This window comes from Schistocerca nitens, chromosome 5, assembly GCF_023898315.1.
Source record: "Schistocerca nitens isolate TAMUIC-IGC-003100 chromosome 5, iqSchNite1.1, whole genome shotgun sequence".
Lineage (NCBI taxonomy): Eukaryota > Metazoa > Arthropoda > Insecta > Orthoptera > Acrididae > Schistocerca > Schistocerca nitens.
Window position 1 is genome coordinate 179008411 of NC_064618.1, and position 12697 is coordinate 179021107.

A 12697-nucleotide genomic window follows, 5' to 3' on the forward strand; every position below is an offset into this window, starting at 1 on the left:
TATGTATATTTCTTTGTCAAAGCAATTCTTGGAAATAATTCTTATTTGTTAGTGTAACAATGTAGAAATGAGTGTCTAGAAACAAAAACATTTTACTTGTACATGATATGTAGAAAATCTGTTAGGAATAGAATTTACTTAATTACTACATTCATAAAAAAAAGTTTTCTAAGAAAATCGATGTGAAAGACTCCTCACTTTCGGTAGCAAACTTCATAAAAACAAACTTCACACTTAAATAAAGAAAGAAAATAATTAAATATTAATAATGATAATAACATAAAAATATTCTTCTCTTGTCAATATAATCATATTTTTTTAGAATAATGTGGAAGAATATAAAAATGTAAATTAGTAATACAAACTAGTATAGAACTAGAATAAGTGGCTGAACAGTAGGCAACCAAATATAGATAAAGGAATAATTTTTGACTGACTTAGACAATGATTCAATCATTGCCTAACTTCAGTGCAAAAATTAAGTTCGCAGGGTGGTGATATGTAAGGTGTCAGGCAAATCCAACACCTTCCATGAAAACCCTGACATGATAGCAAATCTGGCAGTATGTCACATAGCTCCGAACTAATCCTGACATTAAATCAACCAAAGTAATATGATCAACAAGTGAGCGAATGGAATACCACAAACTAACACAAGAACGCCTATATGCATGTCATACCTTCCCACCGTGAAACAGATGCAGTTCCGAGGGGAGAAACGAGAACAGAAGCCGAGAGCAGAATCGTGTAGGCTAGGACGCCCTACGATAAGGGACGGACACCCACGTCGCCAGCTGACCGCCAGGACCACCCACCAGCCCATATTAAAAGATAGAGCCCTCCAGAAGAACAGTATAGATCTTACAATAACACTAAAAGAGCCACACACGCTGCAATTTTTAGCGTGAGAGTTTTTCGCGTCTCTGTTACGTTACAAACGTTAAAAACATTGCCCCACCACGAAAAGTATAACGTTTCTCATTGGATAGACAGAATTTTGTAGGCGGAGCTTAAGGTTAACATTGAGACCCTGATTGTTCAGTTGGAAACACAGCCAGCTAGCTTTTTTTGAACCAACTTCGGTAAATTGTAGTAAGGAGACGTTAGAAAGACTTGCTTCCGAGACAGCGAGGTGTTGAGTTGCGCCGCCCGCCACCCCCTTGACGCTCCCTAACCAACGACAAGGTAATGAACGCACGCGATGCCGCATAACAGCGCATAAAGCTTCACTCAGAACTGCAGAAGACTCATCTGTTACACCCCCTTTTTGTGTAATACTAGTGTCGATCGTCAATTAAAACTCATGGTATTCACATTTGCTACGTAAGTTAAAATAAGCAGCGCGATGATTTTTCTGTTATATAATTATTGAGAAACCACATCAGCCACTGTAATTTACGACAAGTTAAGTAAGTAATTAAACATAATTGAGGGCCACTGTAGATCATTTGGATAGTTTTGTCTTTTATGAAACTTTACTTAAACCTAGATTATAGATGCGATATGGCATAGGTCATCCTTCGATCCATTGTGGAACTTGGAAACCCATTCAGGGAATATTCGTTCACATTTTTGTTGAACTCAGTTGGTTTTTATCATACTGTAATAAAATATTTCCTTATATCAATAGTGCAATTTATAAACAATGTCTTGTGAGTAGAATAAAATTTCCAATGGTAAACTTAACTGCTTTTCGACATTATTTTACCAGCTAACTAAAAATAGGAAAGCCTTGAACCCCTTCCACTAAATTTAGTTAGTATTAAGATTCTTTTACAGGGAGTGCAGTGGAGCTGACGCTGAAATCATTAAGTATTTGATTACATCATCGCTAGTCTCACTGAACTCTTCTGAACTCTACATGTCACGTGTGGTCTGGCGTCTCCTCACCAACAACAGCTCCCAGGTTTAAACTAGTCAATTCCCTAAAAAACTCGCTCAGAGCGTCGCTGCGCGAAAGTGGTAGGGAGACACGACTTAGAACAAACAGACACCATACAGAATGTTAGAGGGTTCAGGAGGGTAATACGGAACGCCATGCTGGATCCCAACAGCCTCGTATTACTATCAGTCGAGATGACAGGCATCTTCTACGCATGGCTGTGATGGATCGTGCAGCCACGTCTCGATCGCTGAGTCAACGGATGGGGACGTTTGCAAGGCAACAACCATCTGCACGAACAATTCAACGACGATTGCAGCAGCATAGACTATCAGCTCGGAGACCATGGTTGCGGTTACCCTTGATGCTGCATCGCAGACAGGAGCGCCTGCGATGGTGTACTCAAGTACGAACCTGGGTGCACGAATGGCAAAACGTATTTTTTCGGGTGAATCCACATTATGTTTACAGCAACATAATGGTCGCATCTGTGTTTGGCGACATCGCGGTGAACGCACATTGGAAGCGTGTATTCGTCATCGCCATTCTGGCGTATCACCCGGCGTGATGGTATGGGGTGCCGTTGCTTATACGTCTCGGTCACCTCTTGTTCGCATTGACGGCCATTTGAACAGTGAAAGTTACATTTCAGATGTCTTACGAGCCGTAGCTCTATCCTTCATTCGACCCCTGCGAAACCCTTCATTTCAGCAGGATAATGCACGACCGCATGTTGCAGGTCCTGTACGCGCCTTTCTGGATACAGAAAATGTTCGAATGCTGCCCTGGCCAGCACATTCTCTAGATTTCTCACCAATTGAGAACGTCTGGTCAATGGTAGCCGAGCAACTGGCTTGTCACAATATGCCAGTCACTATTCTTGATGAACTGTGGTATTGTGTCGAAGCTGCATAAGCAGCTGTACCTGTACACGCCTTCCAAGCTCTGACTCAATGCCCAGGCGTATCAAGACCGTTATTATGGCTAGAGGTGGTTGTTCTGGGTACTGATTTCTCAGGATCTATACACCCAGTATAATATTTGTCCAATGAATACCCGTTTATCATCTGCATTTTTTCTTGGTGTAGCTATTTCATTGGCCAGTGGTGTAGTTATAGGCCACCAGTGCAAACATTATTACTCTACATTTGTGCACCGTAAAGTAAAAATGTTTTTTAAATAAAGAAACAAACTTCTTTGCAGTCACCACAGAGGATCAGGTGGTGTCAGCTAGATAGCCAACGCGCACAGTGGTATGTGGAGCAGGAGGCGGGGGATCCCCCACGGGAAGCGCAGGTGTTTCAGGGGGACCAATGAGAGGCGCCTCGTGCCCGCGGGCGGCTTACGGCCGCGACACCCCATTGCAGCCAATTACGGCGAATAATCCGCGCCGGGCTAACCCACGCCATCTCTAATTACGGCCGGCGCGCAGCCTATTGATTAAGCGCGGTTAAGCTACCTGCATTTACAACGGCGAACACTGCCCACCGGCCGCTCGCGGTTCCTCAACATCGGCCGTCCATAGGCTCGTGATAATGTTCGCTCAATTGTTACCGCCCTACATTGATCAAGTCTGGAAGGAGAGGTCATTAACAACTGCTGGCAACAGTGCGTTAGTTTAGCACGACGTGTTTAAATTCCGTAAGGTGTCTAACACACGAGTTACAGCGCTCCTTGCGGCAACCAACGTTAACTCATCCGCCATTTTTATGGTGGTAAGAACATTCCACTATAACATATAGCTACTTACGAAAATTTGTGAAGTTGTCCCACCCAATGTCATTTCACTGCAGATACTGATAATTTCTTTACCTAGAAGCCGTGAGTATATTTTTCGAGCAACTGAATTTGGGGGAGAAACATTAAGTGATATTTGTAGCCTTAAACTGTTCCTCAAACACTATTTATTGTGCAGTATAGATCATTTACGTAAGTTTAAATCTTCTGAGCAGAGATGTTAAGTCGTAAAGCAACTATATAGGCCTACAAGCTTATTTTATTTGAAGATTGGTGAAAACATTACAGAAAGAGTATGTCACTGAAAGCGCTGTTAGAATGAAATACCAATGAAAACATTGTAGAAATGAAAAGTCAGTAAATTTTTTTACTGTCTTGTAAGTCATTATCATTACTGAGTTACTTTTGTTAATTGGTTGTAACACATAATTAAAAAAAAAAAAAAACGTAATCTCGTCCATAGTGGACTGGTGTTTGAGACTGTGCGTATTGTTAAAATACAAACAAAAATACAGAATTTCTGCGGCAGCCACCATTTCTGTCACCTAACCACAATCTTCAGACGCTACCTGCACAAATTGCATTAATTTATGTTTAGTCTACGAGCAACAAGAAGTTATCGTGGGTAGACGAACATGTTTTGTGTTTTCTTACATTGTTCTCTTACATCGAAAAGGTTATCTACATTTCGACTATAATTTTCCTTGTTTCTGCCAGTGTACATAGAAATCACCACTTGTAACACCTGTACTGTACGTCAGCACCTAAATATGACACTAACACACAAGAAGTCTTATCCTTATTGAGGAATTTTGAATTTGACCATGTGTTTACCTGATGGATAGAGGGTATCGAGCATGAATTTCGTTATTATGGCAATTAATAGAAAGCTGAAAGACTTTGCAGATAAAGAACGTAGTAAACGCATAGAAATGAAATAACAAACGAACGCTTGCCTAATTAGGCATAATCATTTCGAACATTACTCTCAAAGAATTTAAATATAATTTAGCAAAACGGGGTTTCATGCTTTCTCTCTTTGTAAAGTGCAGTGAATACACACAAATGCCAGACGAACTCCCCAGTGGTAAGCAGTATTTATCATTTGCATAAATTGGCAATCACAGAGAGATAATTAGCACTTTACTCCTATCGATAATAATCACCATCTCAACCATTAACCAATTCAGCACCAAATTGTTATCAGAGACTTCACGAATCGAAATGAAATATGACAAGAGCCCTGGTTCAACTAACACACACACAACTAATGCAGATAAATAACACTGTATAAACACTTTTTAGCCTCTCTCATTTATGGAAATACTTCAGATTTCTTTAGCAAAACTATCTTTAATTTAACTTTCTCATAATAGAAAAGAATATAGTAGGGCCCCTTAAACTGTCAATTAGTCTACTGGCAAATTTTGTAACTATCTCAAATTATCCTATACTACTATAAATTTCTCACCCCACTTAAATTTGTTTCTGTTTTAATGCTTTAAAACAAGTTATTCAAATATTAAGCTCCATCAGTTTCAGAAAATAGTTCATGATACCAATGAATGCAATTTAATTTTCATAATAGTCCAATATATGTGCCTTTCTCACTACCTGTAAAGCACGTAACTTTGATAACAACATTTAACCATTTTAGCACTGAACTTTAGCACCTTCAGTGCAACAACAAACCATTTTATTTTCAGAAACAGGATGGTCTGTTTTTTGTACGTTAAGGACAGGACCCTGCATTGGTTTATGTTTAGGACAGTTTTTAAAGTGCAAACACAGTTTTACGTCACTGGAATTATTATTAAAAAACACTCACATCAATATACTGGTCCATGCTGTGATTCATATCTAAATCCCTGCAGTTGGTGGAGCAGTGGCGCAATAGTGGTGGCAAGCAAGTGGCGGCTAAGTGGTCCTATACTCTTGAAGTTGAATGCTCTTGATAAATTCTTCTTGGAGACGTATTACCTTCATTGCACAGCCATGCCATTATAACAAAATTACCGTACGACCGCCAAAACCACATCCGAGGCAATTTAAACATAAAATGGCTTCAAAATGCCTCACTTGGCACCCGCCTTGTTAACAGTACAACGTCTAGTCACAGGCTACGTTACGTGCTCGCTCTCTTGCCGCCCAAACTGACCGCCAGATCCACATTTTCCCACGTGTCAAGCTCTTCCGTAGCGAAGGGGGTTCCCTACATCTTTTAAGTTACATCATACTAATTCTCTAAGTATGAACCAGCTTTCTACATACAATTTCTCTTTTATAAGCAGGTATATTTTATTAAGTTTTGTTATTTAAACACACTGACTTTTCAATTCTACAATGTTTTCATTGGTATTTCATTCTAACAGCGCGTTCAGTGACATCCTTTTTCTGTAATGTTTTCACTAATCCTCAAATAAAATAAGCTTGTAGGTCTATATAGTTGCTTTACAACTTTACATCTATTAAGTTTTTTTCAAAATATCCTTCACAAACTTCCACTTAACTCTGGCAATTCAAACACATAAATCAGTAATGACCAAACGTTTCATAGTTATATACATAAAATTACGCACTATAAATATATCTTGGCGTTACACACTGTTTACTGTGTTTTGATGAAAAATAAAGCGGGATTGAGCTATTTGTAACTAGTGAAAGGTAATTTCAATGGGGTGTGGCATAACTGACGACGCCTTTGAATACACGTAAGAAGGTGAACGGAAAATCAATTTTCTTCAGACATGATGGATCTACAGCCACTGTATGAAATTTTAAACTCGTTGTTTTAGCAGTAGCGGGCAATTAAGTATCTGTGGTTTTTAGTTGTTTTTCTTGTTTTAGGTTGATTTTAAGTAGTCGATATATTGTGAGATCCCAAGTCTTTACTCATTCCCTGTAACACTAGTTACCTCCTTTTCCAAACTTCCCAGTCCCCATCTTGTTTCCTCTTGATGCTTAGATCCTAGTATGCAGTGCCACGTATTTGACGGCTGACTTCTTTTCCGATTGCAGAAGGGAGAGGCTATAATAGAACTTCTAAATTTAAACAACTCGCTACGAAATCGCAAAACACGGTTTCACAGTTTCTGTAATTTTTCTATATTCAAATAAGTACTAAACTCACAAGAACTGATAATTAACAAAGCTTTTCAGACAACTTAATCATACATTATGCTTCCATGCTTGATCAAAACTGTATGTTCGTACTTAACTCGGAAAAGAATAGAGTAGAGTCTATACAACAACATTCATTACTCTTTAGTGCTCGACCTTTGTCGTCAGGGCCGGCCGCGGTGGCCGAGCGGTTCTAGGCGCTTCAGCCCGGAACTGCGGGACTGCTACGGTCGCAGGTTCGAATCCTGGCTCGAACATGGAAGTGTGTGATGTCCTTAGGTTAGTTAGGTTTAAGTAGTTCTAAGTTCTAGGGGACTTATGACCTCAGATGTTAAGTCCCATAGTGCTCAGAGCCATTTGAACCATTTTGTCGTGAGGACCCTTCTTCTTTGGAGTCCACGGCACCCTCAAAGCGCGACCGCGAAGTGCAAGTGACCCCTCAATGGTCAGTCCAAATTACACATCCAACGTCGCTTTCTGCGTAGTGCTCGCATTTTTCCTTCTCATATATGCACATAAGTTCCAGCATATCAGGGGACAGTAGCTGCCCTTTACTAATTAAAGTCACGTTTTTCACAGACAAGAGGAAAGAGAGACGTGTTCCTACGCTTTATACCAAAGTGTACCACTACAGGTGAAAGATGTCGTGTGACACAACTTAAGACAGAGTGTCATATAAGCAGTCCATAAATTAATTTGACCTTTATGTTGAAGTTTCATGTGACCTAAATTCAATGCATTTCTCTCAACGTCTAATTGATACATTAGTTTCTGACCATGCAAAGTTTTTAGTCTTTGTATTCCAGACGGATAGTTAGCATCATAAAATTGAAATTAATTAAACAAGAGGCAGTTTTTCTTACCTTAGATTCTCTCTCTCATAGGTCAATGTACCCTCTCATTCCTACCAAATTGGTTCAGTTCCTTTCTTTGGGTTCAGTTGATTTCAGGTATAGGTTCCCTTTTTCCTAGGTAAACCTTATGTCATTACCTCCTTTTTGGGTAATTCTTGTGGTGTTGAATTACTTTAGTTTTTCCGTATAAGTCAGTGCAGATTGCTACGCTCTGTTTAAAATAGGCGCGCAGGCGTCAGTCGCTACCTACAGCAATGATAATGTAACGTACCACTTCAAATTCTGCACATTGTTTTTGGGAATGCCACGTATATTTTGAGCGTGACTAACGCGTCTTAAATACATGGAGCGTGACTTAATCTTAACACGCGTGCGAAAAGTTATTTATTATTAATGGAAATGTTACGCTTTTTTTTTTTTTTTTGAATGAATGACTACGTAACGTAGCCGGCAACTAACCCAACGATAAATAGAGAATGGATTGATTTCTTTTCCCAGCAAAATTAATCTACTGTTGCACAGAAAGAAATAATGATACAAATACCTGCGTATTTTAAAATAATTGAAAAGAATTTCTTTGTAATTATGTCTTTAAGAATTGGGTAAACTTTTAATCCTTTAAATAAACTGAAAATATTTTTTAAATCATAGGTGAAGCCCGACCTGCCTTGCGGTCTTAAATCTCTGAATAAATTTCGTAATGAAAGGTATTAACTAAATTTAATATAGAAAACTGACCGTAAAAGTTCATAAAGCCACTTAGAATTATCGTCCTTTGCGAGTGAAGTTCGCGAACACTGAAATATTTTTTAGTACACATAACGGCGGATCCAGCACCACCGAAACAGTCGGAGCCCGATGGGCAATCGACAGCTGTATTATTGTTATATTTAAATAAATTTTACGTGGAGGGAGAGGTATTTTGAAGGAAAAGATACTTTCAATTAACAATATATATTGAAATACAGTATTTTTAATGGTATTTTTTAATGTACAATATTTACAGTATTTGTCACAAATTATTATCTGACTCGACAGAATGACTTATAACATTACAGGTATTACTTTCTTATTTTGTATTACCTTTACATCGGTTGAATAAATCGCGTTATACATTAGATAGGCTTCCAGGTGACGCCACAACCCACCGTCTCATTCTCGTATCTGCCTACAAATCTGGATACACGCCACCGCCATGCTTGATTTTTACCAGTTTTCATAACTTGCCACATTATTTGTATACTTCAGCTAAGCTTATTTCTGGACACTGTCTTGGCTTATCTTACAATTTTGAACTGAAGTGTATAGATGTAAGCAACAACTAATAAAAATATTAAGAAAAGGACGTTCTTAGGGCTCCCGTATATCTTGTATGGACTATAACCTATGGCACTGGTGGCTGCCTGCTACAGTTTCCACAAGATCAAAGTTCAGAGTCATGACATATACAATGAATTTCCACGATATTTTGGAGTTTGGTAGAAATTACGTTGATGCTACCTGACTTCAAATTTTAATACCTGTGTGCTCAAAAAAAGAAAAACACTTGTATATCAAGCTATATCTTTCTTTCCATAAGAGGGGACACTAGTACTCATGGATGTACCTCTTTTTTAGACTAATATCAGTGTGCAATGAGAAGTTCAGGCAGGCAGGTGCTAAAGAGGTCCAAAACTCACAAGATCCTCACAACAGTAAAGTAAATAATAATGTTACCATATTCAACCAAAATATTGGTGGATTAAAGAAAAAAGTAGATTCTCACAAAAGTAAAGTAAATAATAATGTAACCATTTTTCACCTAAATATTCCTGGATTGGACAATAAAGTAGATGAGCTCCTCGTTGGCTTATATGACATTGAATCTGATAATGTAATAGATATACTACGCCTGTCTGAGCATCACCTTGTGTCTGATATGGAAAAGGTATATATAAGTGGTTATAAACTAGCTGCACATATGAGCAGAATAAGGTAAGAGGAGGAGTTGCCATATGTCAAAAAATACCACTGTGTAAAAAGCTTAGATAACATTTTTTTTTATCTAGAGCAACATATAGAAGCATGTGCCTGTCAACTTAAACTGAAGGAGGGTTCTTTTATAATTGTAACAGTACATAGGTCCCCTTCAGAAAACTTTCATTTATTGCTGTAAATCTTGGATGCCTTGTTGTGCTATCTGTCAGATAGGGGAAAGCAAATTATTATTTGTGGGGACTTCAAAGATGATTCACTGAAAGAGTGTAATAGGGAGAATGACCTGGAAGTCTTGCTTGGTTCTTTCAATTTAACAACTGTCATTGATTTTCCTACTCGGGTAGTAAAGGACAGCAGCACATTGATAGATAACGCTTTTATAGACCAAGATAAGTTTAAGAACATAAATTCTTGTCCTCTTGAGAATGGCCTTTCTGGCCATGGTGCTAAGCCAGTTACAGTATATGACACAGCTCCATTCAGTAATTCAAAACTAATCTCCAAAGTTGTGCGTTCGATTAGTGACTCAACAATTAGAAATTTCAAGGTAAATCTTCAGCAGTTGGACTGGGATGAGGTGTACAAGGAACATGACACTAATTAAAAATATAACTTATTTCATGATACACTTGTAAGAGAATTTGAAAACTGTTTCCCCAAGAAAGTAGTTAAATCTAATTATAAGAAACCATGCAAAAAACCTTGACTTACTAACGGAATAAAAATATATTTAGTTGGAAGTGGTCAGTTCGGTGACACCACGATCGCGCGTCATGGAAGCGCTCTCATTATCCCATTTAAACATCTGTAAGTCGCTGTAAGTCGAACCTGCAGCTTATGTTTTTAAAGAAGGCCGACACTAATCATTATTTTCTTGCAAAACTACCTTCTTGCATTAGCGATTAACAGTGACACAGTTTCGTGTCACCAGGCTCTCCGCTTTCCAACAACGACTTGATGACCTGATGCTATCTCTTACATGAGACTGCCATAACAAAACAACCTTGTTGTCGATTTAATGACTACAGGTTTTCATTTCATATCGGCAGTTTGATGCATCCTTTCATCGACAACATTTTTATTGTCACGAGAATATTTAAACCAACAAAGCCTATACTGGGGAAGAAAGATGATATTACAGTGTCACCGCTGACAGCCCTAGTCTGTGCTACCCAAGAAGGTTTTGTTTTCGCTGTATTATATCCCTTCCCTGAACATCATATCTGTCAGTTAATGATTTAGCAGATGTTTCACCGAGCTGGCTTTTGATCGCGTAATAATTTTTCATAGTTTTCTCGTCGAACTTTGTATTCAGTACACCCTTGTTTCGTATTGATAGGGAGCAGCTACTTTCCTAAATTACGGGATAGATCGGAATCGACATGCTTCACGTAGCAGATTTCCGGTTGTGACTGTAGGATGTGCGTAACTGCGCGTTTTTCTTCAGTCTGTGTTAATCATGTGACATTCCCTTACCTTCCTACTTGAAGCATCCGTGTAACGTAAGTGGCGATCAAAAAGTTTCCGCTTGAGGGCGTTTCTGCAGCATACATGCAACGTAGTACTACTCCATTGTGGGCATGCAAGTACCGACACACAAGGGACGGATCAGGGTGGCAGTCATGTCTTTCCGAAGAATTGGCGGTAAGTGTGGAAACGTGAACTACGGTGACAGTATTACTAAAAGCGTCCAAAGAGGACCAACGTGCTGTTATTCTTTCCTTGGTTGCTGAAGATCAAACACCGGGCCAGCCGCTGGTGGCCGAGCGGTTATGGCGCTACAGTCTGGAACCGCGCGACCGCTACGGTCGCAGGTTCGAATCCTGCCTCGGGCATGGATGTGTGTGTTGTCCTTAGGTTAGTTAGGTTTAAGTAGTTCTAAGTTCTAGGGGACTTATGACCTAAGCAGTTGAGTCCCATAGAGCTCAGAGCCATTTGAACCATCAAACACCGGTAAACATTACAGAATTAAGAATGGGTGTGGGATTGTAGCGCATGTTGGAGACCACTTTCTGAAACAATGGCCCAAGTTCCGTGCTGGTCGGGATTTGGCACAAGAGGCCGGTCGAAATGGGAGGCCAGCGTCAATAAGTGAGAGACACTCGAGGACCCACCCTATAGTCCTGATTTCTCTCCGCTCGGTGTTTTACCAAACAAGGTATCTTGCCGGCCGAGGTGGCCGTGCGGTTCTAGGCGCTGCAGTCTGGAACCGCGCGACCGCTACGGTCGCAGGTTCGAATCCTGCCTCGGGCATGGATGTATGTGATGTCCTTAGGTTAGTTAAGTTTACGTAGTTTTAAGTTCTAGGGGACTGATGACCTCAGCAGTTAAGTCCCATAGTGCTCAGAGCCATTTTTGAACAGGTATCTTCATCCTGGTGGGACGGTGGCTTCAGTGTTCACAGAGAATCTGCCTGATTGACGTAGCGATTCTGGACTATACGGCTTTCTAAAGGAGACTTTTTCATCGTACCTTGTATGTAAACAGTGACAGGCATGTCTGTCCGAATTTTAGCATTCCCTATGATCAAAAGTTTGAACTTCACTGTCATAGAGTATTCTTGACGTTAATATAATTTCGGCAGCAGTAAGTGTTTGAATGATTTTCCTTGAGTCAAAGCTGATGAGAGAGAGAGAGAGAGAGAGAGAGGGAGGGAGGGAGGGAGAGAGAGAGAGAGAGAGAGAGAGAGAGAGAGAGAGAGAGGATTCCAGTCGTCCTATCGCCGCCTATTCTTTTCTACGTCACGAGCTCCATTTTTGAGACATTGTGTAGCAACCGGAAATAGGAGACATGGTCAACATTGTTACACAGCTATTGTCTCTAACACTCTCTCAAGAAATGCATATGTAAGAAACGCTTATAACACCAAGACACATGGCCTCACGTTTATCACTTCATTTAATTTTGCTGTCTCTATAGTATTTTATGGATACAGATGTATGTATATTATTATATCAGTGTCAATGATAATTAATTAAAGGGCTGTAATTTGTATTTATGATAAACTAATGAAAACCGTTATTGTAAAGAAATTTAGTAGAAATGCTGACAATGTTAGGAACCATGTATTTTGAGGAACCCAAAGACACTGTGAAGAGTATGGCATTAACATCGCTGAGAAGCGAGC